Raw genomic sequence first — 12,057 nt, 5'->3', positions numbered from 1 at the left:
CAAACTAGACTACAAAGCTACAACAATCAAAACAGTATGGTAGAGATAAAGGGGATTAATAGTACTTATGTTGATGAGCACCAAGAAATGTACAGAATTATAAAATCACCATACTGTACGTTTGAAACTATTATAACACTGTACATTAATTATACTTTATTTTTTTTTTAAGTGTGGTATTGGTACAAAAACAGACACACAGATCAATGGGACGGAACTGAGAGTGAAGAAATAAATCCACACATAATTAATCTACAACAAAGGAGTGTACAATAGAAGACAGTCTTCAACAAATGATGTTGGGAAAACTGAACAGCCACATGCAAAAGAATTAAACTATATCACTATCTCACACCATACACAAAATTAACTCAAAATGAATTAAAGCCTTGAATGTGAGATCTGAAACCATAAAATTCCTAGATGAAAGCACAGGTGGTAAGCTCCTTGACATCAGTCTTAGCAATGTCTTTGTGGGTCTGACTCCAAAGACAAGGGAAACAAAACAAAAATAAACAAATGGGACTATGTCAAACTAATGTGCTTATGCACAGTGAAGGAAACCATCATCAAAATAAAGAGGCAATCTACTGAGTGGGAAAAGATATTTGCAAGCCACATATCTGATAAGGGGTTAATACCCAAAATATACAAAGAACTCATACAACTTAACAACAACAACAAAAATCCAAACAACCCGATTAAAAAATGGGCAGCGGATCAAAATAAATATTTCTCCGAAAAAGACATACATATGACCAATACGCACATGAATGCTTACAATCACTATTAGGGAAATGCAAATCAAAACCCACAATGAGATATCATTTAACACCTGTTAAAATGGCTATTATCAATAAGAAAAGAAAAAAGTGTTGGCTAGGATGTGGAGAAAAGGGAACACTTGTATACTGGTGGGATTGTAAACTGGCACAGCCACTGTGGAAAACAGTGTGGAGATTCTGAACAATATTAAGAATAGAACCATCATTTGACCCAGCATCTCACTTTTGGGTATTTATTCCAAGAATACAAAAACACTATTTCAAAAAGATGTATGTACCCTTATGTTCGCTACAGCGTTATTTACAACAGCCAAAATAAGGAAACCTAAGTGTCCATCGATAGATAAATGCATAAAGATGATGAGGTATACTTATACAATGGAATAGTACTTAGCATAAAAATGAATGGCATCTTGCCATCTGCAACAACATGGATAGACCTTAAGGGTATTACACTAAGTGAAATAAGTCAGACAAGTGGAATCTAAAAAACAAAACAAATCAACAACAAACAAAATACAACAAAAATAAACTCATAGATACAGAGGACAGAATGATGGTTATTGGAGGGGAAGGGTAGGGAATGAAAAAAGTGAAGGAGGTCAACTGATTGGTGATGGATGGCTGCTAGACTTCCAGTCGTGACCACTCTGTCGTGTATGCAGATGTGAATCATAAGGCTATATACCTGAAACTTCCTTTAAAAACAAACAAACAGGGCGCCTGGGTGGCTCAGTGGGTTAAGCCGCTGCCTTCGGCTCAGGTCATGATCTCAGGGTCCTGGGATCAAGTCCCATATCGGGCTCTCTGCTCAGCAGGGAGCCTGCTTCCCTCTCTCTCTCTGCCTGCCTCCTTGGAGGGTGAGCATGTATTATCGGGGATTGGCACACAGAGGGCAGAAACAGAACTCTCAATCCCCTCTTCCAACCTGCTCTTCCTCCACCAGTTCCCACCTTTGGAGCTATATTTGATCTCTCTCTTCCTCTCACACCCCCATGTAATTCATCAGCGAGGTTTGTCAACAGTACCTCCCAAACACCCCAATTCTGCCCAATTCTTTTTGTCTCCATTACTTTACTTTACTCTGGTAAAGTACTTTACTCTGGTACTCTGCATCAACCGCTCACTGGGACTGCTGCAATAGCTCCCTTCCCTGTCTCTCACGACTACACCACCATTCTCCACAACGAAGCCAAGTGATCTTTAAGTCAAATCACATCCTCTAAGTTCTCCAAAGGCCTCCCTTCACACTTAGAATGAAACCTAATCTCTATCCTGGTCTTCAGGCCTCCCTCCAATCTGTTCTCTGCTCACCTCTCTGCCCTTCCCTCCTCCCACCCACTAGGTTTCAGCCAGCATGGCTTTCTACTTCTCAAAACTGCCAAGCTGATTTCCTCATAAGGCATTCGCACAGGACTGCCTTTTACCTGGCTCTTGGTTTTGCTGTCTTCATCTCAGCATCCAAGCCTCAAATTTAAACACAAATGTTACCTTGTCAATGAGGCTGCCTTTAACCAAGCCATCAAAGCTAGCTTCACTGCTACCATCAATCACTTACTACTCCAGCCTCTCTCACTCTTTATAGCACTTCCCACTGTACATTAATTGAGAGCTTCGGTCCCCTTCCACCAGAACCTTAAGTCACACAAGGGTAGAGATCTGTCAGTCCAGCTCTGTGTTACATGCAGGACTATCTGGCACAGGACAACAAATATTCACTGAATGAAGGGTGAATTTTACTTTGATGTCGTATGTTCTGGCAGTGAAAGAAAAATCAAGTATACTGGTGATAAGTATGACAGAATTGAAAGAGAAATTTTGAAAATCACTGGAAAAGCATTAATCGCAGAAGAACTTAAAAGTATCCTTTTCTTAACAGAGCTAGTAATAGATCACATTCCTAAGAGCCGTTAATGAATTATTAGTAAAAGTTTCACACAGTCATAGTCTGGAATTTTGGAAGTGTGTCATCTTGCTCAAATCTGTTTTTAGAAGAGCATGGTGCTTCAGTTCAGCCTAAGTTCAGATCTGCACTGGAATTTGAACAAGTTACTTACCTCTTCATGCTGTTTTCTCATTTGTAAAATAAAACTATTAATAGCTACTCTGTAGTCATTAGAGTCACTGTGAAGATGAAATGATGTGTTTAAAGAATCTAGTTGTATCCGGCATGAAGTAGTCAACAAATTGTCATTAAGATTATTATGAGTGCTGAGAATAGGGAAGTCCTGATGAATGGAACAGCTCAAAAACTGTGTACCCACTGTAATGTAAAGCATCATGCTAGGTAAGTAATTCTCAAATTTTACTGTAGAAGACCTCCACCTAAGCAAATCCCAAGATTCTGATTTAGTAAGTCGAGGGTGGCATTTTCAGAGAACTGCAATTTTCACCAAAATTCCATCAATTCTGATGCACTTGGTCCATGAACTCCGATAAATCCTGTGCTAGGTGTCCTAAAGATTAGCGGTTCTTTGAGCTTCCTGTCCTCTATGAATTTACAATCTAAAAGAGGTAAAAACAACATATATAAATAACACAAAGCAATGTAGGAAAAGTAGTGTAGACAGGACTGGAAAGAAAGACTTCAAAGAAGGGTCATCAGTAATAAAATGATGAGTAGGAATTCATGATGAACACATTTCCCAGAATTTCAGGAATAATGTTACAAAAGAAAGTACACTGAGCAGACAGCTTGGCAGGAACAGAGGATCTGATCTTAGGATGGAAAGACAATGTCAGGGAAAAAAAACAAAACAGAGGCTCTAGAATACCATCAATGTCAACCTCAATAGTATGGGCTTTATTCTGTGCTGGCACTAGGAAGTTAGTGGTTTTTGAGTAGAGAAATGATAAATTAGGGTACTGTTCTTTGGAAAAGTACTCTTGATGAAGCTATGCAAGATCAAGTAGAATGAGAGTAACAGACAATGGCAGTAGTGAGGCTGTCAGCACTCTAATCTCAAAGAAATGAGAGTCAGGAGAAGGTAATAAAAAAGATTAAAAAGGAAGGAACGGTAACTCTTAATGACTCACTGCATGTAGGGCAAAGGCAACAATCACAGCTAGCTGACTGCTTCACTCCTCAAGTCCAAACTGTAGCACTGTCAGTTTCTTGTTACTTTCTAGAACTTTTTCTTATATAGCTAATTAGCCTAAGTATATAAAGAGTTCACTTGCTTAAAACAGAGCCCACAATTAAGAGGTCAGTAAATAGGCCTCTGACTAGCCAAAATACATGTCACATAGTTCACACACTAAAAGTACTTGTGTATATATAATAAACATAAATACATATACAATAGAATATTAGAGCTGCACAATCGTATTTTACACAAAGTTCTAACAAATGTAAGCAACTAACTTCCAAACCCACAGCAGTTTGGAAGCAAAAATTAGAGGAAAAGAACCTTTTTTAGGACATACCTAAGAGTCTGAGGTTCAAGAAAAAAAAAATGAAAACTATAAAAAAGCACACACAATCACTCAGGTTAAGTTCTCCACAACTGTTTATTGACAGGTACACATGATTCCCAGAAAAACGAAATTAATGAGATTCTTCCTTCATGTTCTAAGCAACTACCACAAAAAGAACGCTTTTAAACATTCTTTAAAACTAAAAATTTCAAAACAAATATTCACCTGATAAAAAGATAATTTTTAAAGGATGGCTGATACATGCCAACCCAGACCCTCTCACCAGTACCCAAGATACAGTCAATAAGTAAATAATTTACAACACACAGAGTTTGAAGATGATTAAAAATGCTTTTGTAAGGCATCTCATCAAGAATATGGCCCCCAAAATGAAGTTTAATTGGGCAATTCTTTCCTGATGGCTATGACCTGGAATTCCATGTCCCAAATAATATGAAGGCATCATCAACAAGAATTAACACCAATAAACTGGTCTTAAACACATACCCTGTAAATGTACCTACTGAACTCAGGCAACATTACTTGACACAACATCATGTAATAATAAGCTCAATGACGACCTTTAAAAAAACTTTTAACCATAGCAACTCATGAAGGTCTCCCACTTCGTTCACCAATACTTGTTAATGTTTATAATATGGTTCATATAAAGACCTCATCTATTTTACAAACAGATGAAAACATCATGGCAGGGGGAATTAGATGTTGACTGACTCAAAGTTACACTTAGGTTTATGATTATGTTTCAAGTATATACTAAAGCCATAAATCTGTATCTTTAATTAAGTAGAATTATTAAACCATGTATTACTGGAGTTAGAAGGATTTAGGTTTCAGCTTGAGAGTTTTTAAATAGGAGAAAAGCAAATCAGTGTATATTTACAATACTGTAACATTAAAATTACCTTAAGTAGATTGTGGGATAAATCAACTAAACTGAATTAGGCTTCTCATTTTCTTTCACATGGCAAAGGACAGAGAAAATTAAAGCATACACTTCAAAAATGTCATAAAATGATCAGGCCACATTAAGATATCAAAGATTAAGATTATGCTCCAAAACACCAAATCTGCTATGTTATAAATATATGTAAACAAATGAAGCAGTCAATTGCTCCCCCACCCAAACCCATCTCCTAATCATCCTGGCTCCCTAGAATCATAACATGAGGACACTAACTGAAGCCAAAGAAATGTGCCTAGGAAACGGTGTCTTTCAAAGTGCAACCTGTGACCCACAAATCAATTCAGTGGATTTCAGTCAGCATTTTTAATGGAAGAGAATGGAACGTAATAGAAATTACCAGAATGCATCACATGTAATAAGGGTAAACAGTGCTGTGTGAAACTTTTCATTCATATAAAGGTATGTACTAGACCATAATGTAAAAAGTACCTCTTAATATGGGGCATGATTTTAAAAAAAAAAAGTTTGAAAGCTCTTACCCTAGAGATCTAGTTCTAATGTCTGAGGACCCAAAGGCTGTTTTCATTAGTCCAACACCTGCATGTAATATCTTTGCTCAAGATGGCCTCTTGGAAACCAATTTAAGACCTCCAGGGCAGCGTAAAAAGAAAGGGGTCAGCCCCAGCTAAGCCTGTGTCCGGACCTAAAAGGGTTGCTAACTTCCTGGCAAACAACAGCCCTAGGCGGTGCCTACAAGCTCTGAGTAACTTAGCAACCTTCAGACTAGAGCTCCTCCTTTCTCCACTGGCTGTCAACAGTTCAATTCTTCCAACCAACTTTTCCTAACTACAACTTCTAAAATCACTGTGTCAAGAGAAGACAGTATGAAATTTCTTCTCGCTTCATCAATTCCCAGAATGTCTCCCTAGGAGAGGATCTAGAACTCTGTACTCCCCACTCTCAACAAAGAATGAAGCTCCACACAGACCCCTACACTAACCCCCTTCCCAAACCCCAGGACAGGGTTCTCTCCTCCTAGGCCCCACCTTACTCCAATCCCCTCACTCTCAGCATCTCCCAACTCGAGGGCCAAACGATTCTCCCGAAAGCCCGTCTTAAACTACCGCACCCTCTCATCAGCCCCTAGAAGGAGCAGGCCTAGTGTCCCAGGAGCCTGGAAATGCCCACCAGCTCCATTCCCCACCAAACCTCCCTGGGGACATGGCCTCTGCTTCCCCTCCCCCACTCTGGATACAGTAGTTCAGAAACAAAGTTTTCTATTTCCCCAGCGGCCCCAGACTCCTGTCCACCTCCTACCACCCAGGGAAATCTTTCCATCCCCCACGCCCCGGGGCTTGGTGAGAAGCCAGGATTCTCCCAGGGACTCAGGCTCCCGCCTCACCCCGCCCCCGCCCGGCCCTCCGCCTGCTCCCAACCCAGGGCCCTCCCTGCGCCTCCCCAGCCAGGCCAGGCCCCATCCTCCCTCCCGCCGCGGGCAGGTGGCCCCTTCCTCCCCTCCTCCCAGGCAGGCCTCGTCCCGCTCCGAGTGTTTCCCCGCGCTTCCCCACACTGCGCCCCAGCAGGAACGGCCCTCCGCGCCTCGGCTCCGGAGGGGAGCGCCTGGGGCCTCGAGAAGCCGACGGAGCCGGCGGGCCCGGGCTCCACTCACCCCTCAGCCCGGGAGGCGGGGGAGCTGCTGCGGCGGCTCCTCGGGCTGCGCCTCTCCTCCCCCCTCCCGGCCACCGCCGTTGCCGCCGCTCAGCCTCCGGCCTGGTCCCGGCCGGCCCCGGCCCGGCTCGGCTTCACCTGGTCCCCCACTCTGGCCGCCGGAGCCCAGTGTCCTGCATTGACCCGGAAGCAGCTTTCACGGCCCAACAACAACACGTGACCCTGCCGCACGTGTCACGTCCGCTGCGTGGATGGGAGGGGGCGCCGGGGGAGCGGTCCTCCCCCACCAAGCTCGGGTTGCCATAGCAACGGGGAGGCCTCGGTGGGCCTGGTGGTCGCCGCGAACGCGCTGCATCAGCTCTTCCTCTTGGCCGTACTGAGGGGGACACCCTAGGTGCCAAGGAGGAATAAATTGTCTCATCAGAGTGAGGTAGGGACGGGTCAGAGCAGAGCCTGGGCGGCCGAGAGGCTGCGGCTTTACAGAAGGGAGCACTGGGCTGAACCTTTCCAGACTTCCCTGGAATCGTGTCTTGGCTCTGTCACTAATTTTCTGTATGACCCTGATTAACGCATTGCCTGCCCCTGGCTTCAGTTTCCTCACCGGGCAGCTCTAGGCTGTCATCTAATAAAATCCCAAGATGCTTTTGCCTGAGAATGTGCTAGCACTCTGACCTTTATTCCGTGGCCCCTTTGCAAGGCCTGTGGCATCCTGAGACTTCGGGGCCCCCGCACCAGGGGAGTAACACCAGTTCGCAGCCACTGAACATCTTCTAGGTACTAGGCACTGTACATAGCCTATTTCCAATTTTAACAACCTGCAAAAGTAAGCATTTTGTAGAATTGAAAGCTGAAGCTCACAGAGGTTGGGTGATCTGCCCACGACCACCCAGTGAGTAAAAGTGGTCAGGCTGAGATTTGAATCCAGGTCAGTCTGGCTCCAGACTAAAGTTCGTGCTCTTTTGCATTAGGACACGCTATGGCTCTAACTACATATACATTATATGTGACTGCTGGGCGGTGATTGCTTATGTATTTATTTGTCCATTTCTTTGGCAGGAACATAATGGAACAGGGGTGGTGTTGGCTGATCCTGAAGAGAGTTCAGCCTTGTCTGGATATGTCAGCGGCAGTGCTAGGTGTATGTGCTACAGACATAAGGGTGTGTGCTTTTATGTGGTGTGTGTCAGGGAACTGGTGAGGAGTTGTGATAGGCATGCACGTGTCTATATTGGTTCCTAGAGCCAGGGAAACAAAATTCTTTAAGGGGGACTCAGTGGTAGCTTATCACCATCGCCCCCAGGGATTTACTCATCCTCAGTGTGTTTTGTCTTACCCTATAGGTAGAGCTTAGAGAAGTGAGAGTTGTTGTTGTTTGTTTAATTTATTTATTTAGAGAGAGAGAGCAGGGGGAGGGGCAAAGGGAAAGAAACTTAAGAAGACTCCCCACTGAGTTCAGATTCCAAAAGCAGATCCTGAGATCATGACCTGAGCCAAAATCAAGAATCAGATGCTCAACCAACTGAGCCACTCAGGCAGGCGCCTCTCCAAAAGCGCTGGTCAAAGAAAAAGCTTAGAGGATCAAGGCAAGGGTGAGGAAAGCAGTGTGGCTTAAGTTGTTGAGGTGGGGACCTTCCTCCTTCTGCAGAGAACAGAGCAGTACCCTCAAAGTACCCTCAGTAGCAAGGACCGGAGAAGAACAAAGGGATAGGTGCACAGAGGAGGGACAAGGTTGATGCTGGGTGGCTATTTTGTTGATAGACTTCCTTGTAAGCTCATGTATCCCAGGACACCCTGAAATACCCAGGAGGCTAGATGTCCTGTGAGCAACTAGAAAAAGGCAAGAAGTGTGGATCACTGGTAGACAAATGTATAGAAATACATATATGAGTATGGTCTGTGGGTGTGATTAGTCACATACGTCTTTGTTTCTTTGAGATTTCCTCGAGTCATTTTGCTTTGGTTCCCATCTTTCTCCTTATAGAGCAAACTCCTGAAGACAAGATCAATTTCTCCACCCTTCTCCTGTCTTTCCCCATAAGAAGGCCAAAATTATGTTTCTAAGACTCCTATCTGATCATGTTATTTTCCGGAACTTAAAAATCCTTCTGTGACTTCTCCGGTAAAGTCACAATGATTAACATGTTCCTCAAGGCTTTCCATGGTCTGGAACCCTGCTGACTTCCCCAATCTCATCTCTTGCCCTTTTATCCTCTTTCAGCTTTATTACCCTCTATTCAACCTGGTAGCCACTAGCCACATGTGGCTATTTAAATTTAAATTAATTTAAATTAAATTAAATTAAAATTGCATTCCCCAAGTTATATGACACTAGTCACATTTCAAGTGCTCAGTAGCCCTATGTAACTAGTGGCTATCTTATTGGACACTGCTGATACAGAATATTTTTATTATAGCAAGTTCTTTGGGCAGTGCTGCTCTATACTCTCTATACCTCATACATGATATATTCTATGGGAATTCGCTTAGCTAAGCCTTTTGCTTGAAACATTCTTCCCCCACCTCCTTAAATATGAAAATTCTACACAATGCTTTTTTTGTTGTCTCCTTGATAAGCATATAAGCCTCAAAGAAGGCAAGAGCTAGGTCTATCTTGTTCCCCATTGATTCTCCATTGTCTTTTATTGTCATGCTGATGAATCACAGACCTGTACCCCTGAAACAAAAAATACATTATATGTTAATTTAAAAAAAAAACAAAACAAAACACCTTTTCCCTGGGACAAAAATGGGCACGTAAAACAATTTTTTTTTGAGAAAATAAATATAGTATTACAGTTTAAAAAAAAAAAAAGGATTGTCATGTAGAGGGAGAGAGGAAATGTTGAACTAAAGTGAGAGGCAGTAATAGAAAGGCAAATTCCTGGTCTGGTCATTTTCTTTTAGAAATTGTTGATAATTCCATTGTTTTGCCCTAGAAGCAGCAATTTTATCTGGTTCAACCTAATAGTAAGGAAGAACTCTGGAAGAATTGGAGATGCTTTAGTTGATTCTAACGAGTTCCCTGTCACTGGGATAGGTTAAGCCAAAGCAGACTCTGTTGGAACAATGTGTGAATATTTCCTGGATTGGGTAGACTGCTTGATTGGTCTGATTCTAAGAATCTAAATCAGTGTTTCTCGAGCAGAGTCTTTAATTCAAGGGTTGATATGCCATAATGACAATCACAGCTAGCCAAAGTCTAAGAATCAGATCTGCTCAAGATATTTCACGTAGATTATATCCTTAATCCTCACAGTGATCATATGAAGTCCATTTGGATTTACTACTGAGACTCAGGTTAAGCAATATACCCAGAACATACAGCTAGTAAATGGCAGAGGCTGAATTCATATTTAGGTCAGTATGAAGCCGAGCTCATAATCACCCTGTAATTAAGGGATAGAGTTCTGTCATGAAGTTTCAGTCGTATATTGGCACATCCTTTTAAAGTAACAAATGCTGGTTTTTATAATGAACATATTCCTTACACTTAGGTGGTTTGGGGAAAACAAAGATGAATAAGGCATGGTTCCTACAGTGTCGTTGGGAAGGTAATGCATATACTCAAATAACAGTGATGTAGAACAATTAATGGTATATTATTTGAAAAGAGGGAGTCCTCTTAGCTGAAGGCATCTCTCAAGTAAGCAATAGGATGAGGACAGAATTCTGGGAGAATTCAATCATATATCTGAGAATTATATGTGAACAACAACAGTACACATATGAGAACACAGAAGAGAAAAGCAACCACTTCGCTTGAAAGAATAATAATTGTTTGGAAATTAAGAGTCTGCAATATCGGTTGTGGTTTTTCCACTAATCAGCCATGTCACTGGAACCTCTTTCTGCTTTATCTACCTAATAACCTGGACTGGACAAACTACCAATGAAATCATGAGCCAATTGTGAGCCAATCGAAATCATGTGTAAAATATGATGTAGAGACCGATATTACACATACATGCATTTTCAAGAGGAAGTTCCATCAGATTCACAAAGAAATCACAACTCAAAAAAAGTTAGGTTTCATTGTCACTTTAAAGTCTGCAATTCTGAGATTCTATATTTTATTTTTGTCAGCATTATTGACATATCTGTCAGGAAATGGACTGTTATGCCAAGCTTACTGACCAAGCAAAGGGCAGAGATATTTTTATTTTAAACTGGAGAGTCATACTTAGAACGATTTAGAAACTGTCCAGATTTCCTTACTGGGCAGAATATATAGTCTTAAAAAAAAAACTCTTAATTTGCTTTTCTGCAATTTACATAATGGATCTCAATTTTCAAGGAGGCCTTGCATTTATTAAAATCATTTGCAACTAATTGATGTAAGCCTTACTAACATAGACACAGATTACTACACATACAAATGTACCCAAATGTACAGCCCAATGAATTATCACAACGCAAAAAACCCACCATGTGACATCACCCTACCGAGTCACTGAATACTGCCAGTCTCCCCAAGCCTCCTTCCTAGTCACTACTGCCCTTATTCTCCCCAAACTAGGATTCTGACTTCTAATATTGTAGCTTATTTTCCCACTTTTAAACTTTATATAAATGGACTCATATGAGATCACTTAAATATTTAATACTGTGAGAGTTATCCATGTTGTTGCATATAGCTGTAGTTCACTGATTTTTGTTGCTAAATTTAGTATTTCATATTGTAATCATACCCCCATTTATTTATCTATCTATTCCCCTGTTGAAGGGCATTTGGGCTATTTACAGTTTTTAGTTACTGTGCATAATGCTGCTATAAACATTCTTGTGCTTAACTTTTACTGTACATACATATATATTTCTGTTGGGAATATACCCAGGAATAAAATTAAAGAATCTTAGCTTTAGATCAGCACTGTCCTAGAAATATAGTACTAGTCATCATATGTAATTTAAAATTTTCTAGTAGACACATTAAAAAGTTTTTTAAAGAATGAAATTGATATTGAGCATGCATTTTAAAAAATATGTATGTGTCTATCTATCTATTTATTTTTAGAAGAAGACAAAGAGTGCAAGCAGTGGGGAGGAGCAGAGGGAGAAGGAGAGAATTTCCAAGCTGACTCCCCACTCAGCACAGAGCCCCTCATGGGGCTCGATCCCATAACCCTGAGATCATGACCTGAGTCAAGATCGAGAGTCAGACACTTAACCCACTGAGTTACCCAGGTGCCCCAAGCTTGCATTTTATTAACCCGGTACATCCAAAATATTATCATTTCAACATGTCATCAACATGAAAAT

The 12,057-nt window shown here is 41.4% G+C and overlaps 1 protein-coding gene across 7 annotated transcripts in view; it reads right to left on the bottom strand.

Moving 5' to 3' along the window:
- The window catches only part of LOC131837366 (tubulin-specific chaperone cofactor E-like protein), a 157,887-nt gene extending 150,868 nt beyond the window's left edge, over positions 1–7,019 (bottom strand). For 3 of the 7 annotated variants that reach the window (XM_059183464.1, XM_059183462.1, XM_059183463.1), the window contains exon 1: positions 6,800–7,007. The gene's annotated coding sequence lies outside the window, so the exon portion shown is untranslated. Of the gene's footprint in view, positions 1–5,669; positions 6,500–6,799 lie in introns of those variants that run through there. The other 4 variants (XM_059183469.1, XM_059183468.1, XM_059183467.1 and 1 more) reach the window with 4 other exon arrangements.
- Between the last annotated feature and the right edge of the window lie 5,038 nt (positions 7,020–12,057).

This window comes from Mustela lutreola, chromosome 1, assembly GCF_030435805.1.
Source record: "Mustela lutreola isolate mMusLut2 chromosome 1, mMusLut2.pri, whole genome shotgun sequence".
Classification (NCBI taxonomy): Eukaryota; Metazoa; Chordata; class Mammalia; order Carnivora; family Mustelidae; genus Mustela; species Mustela lutreola.
The sequence above is the reverse complement of the archived record's forward strand: the minus strand, read 5'-3'. Positions and strand labels throughout refer to the sequence as shown.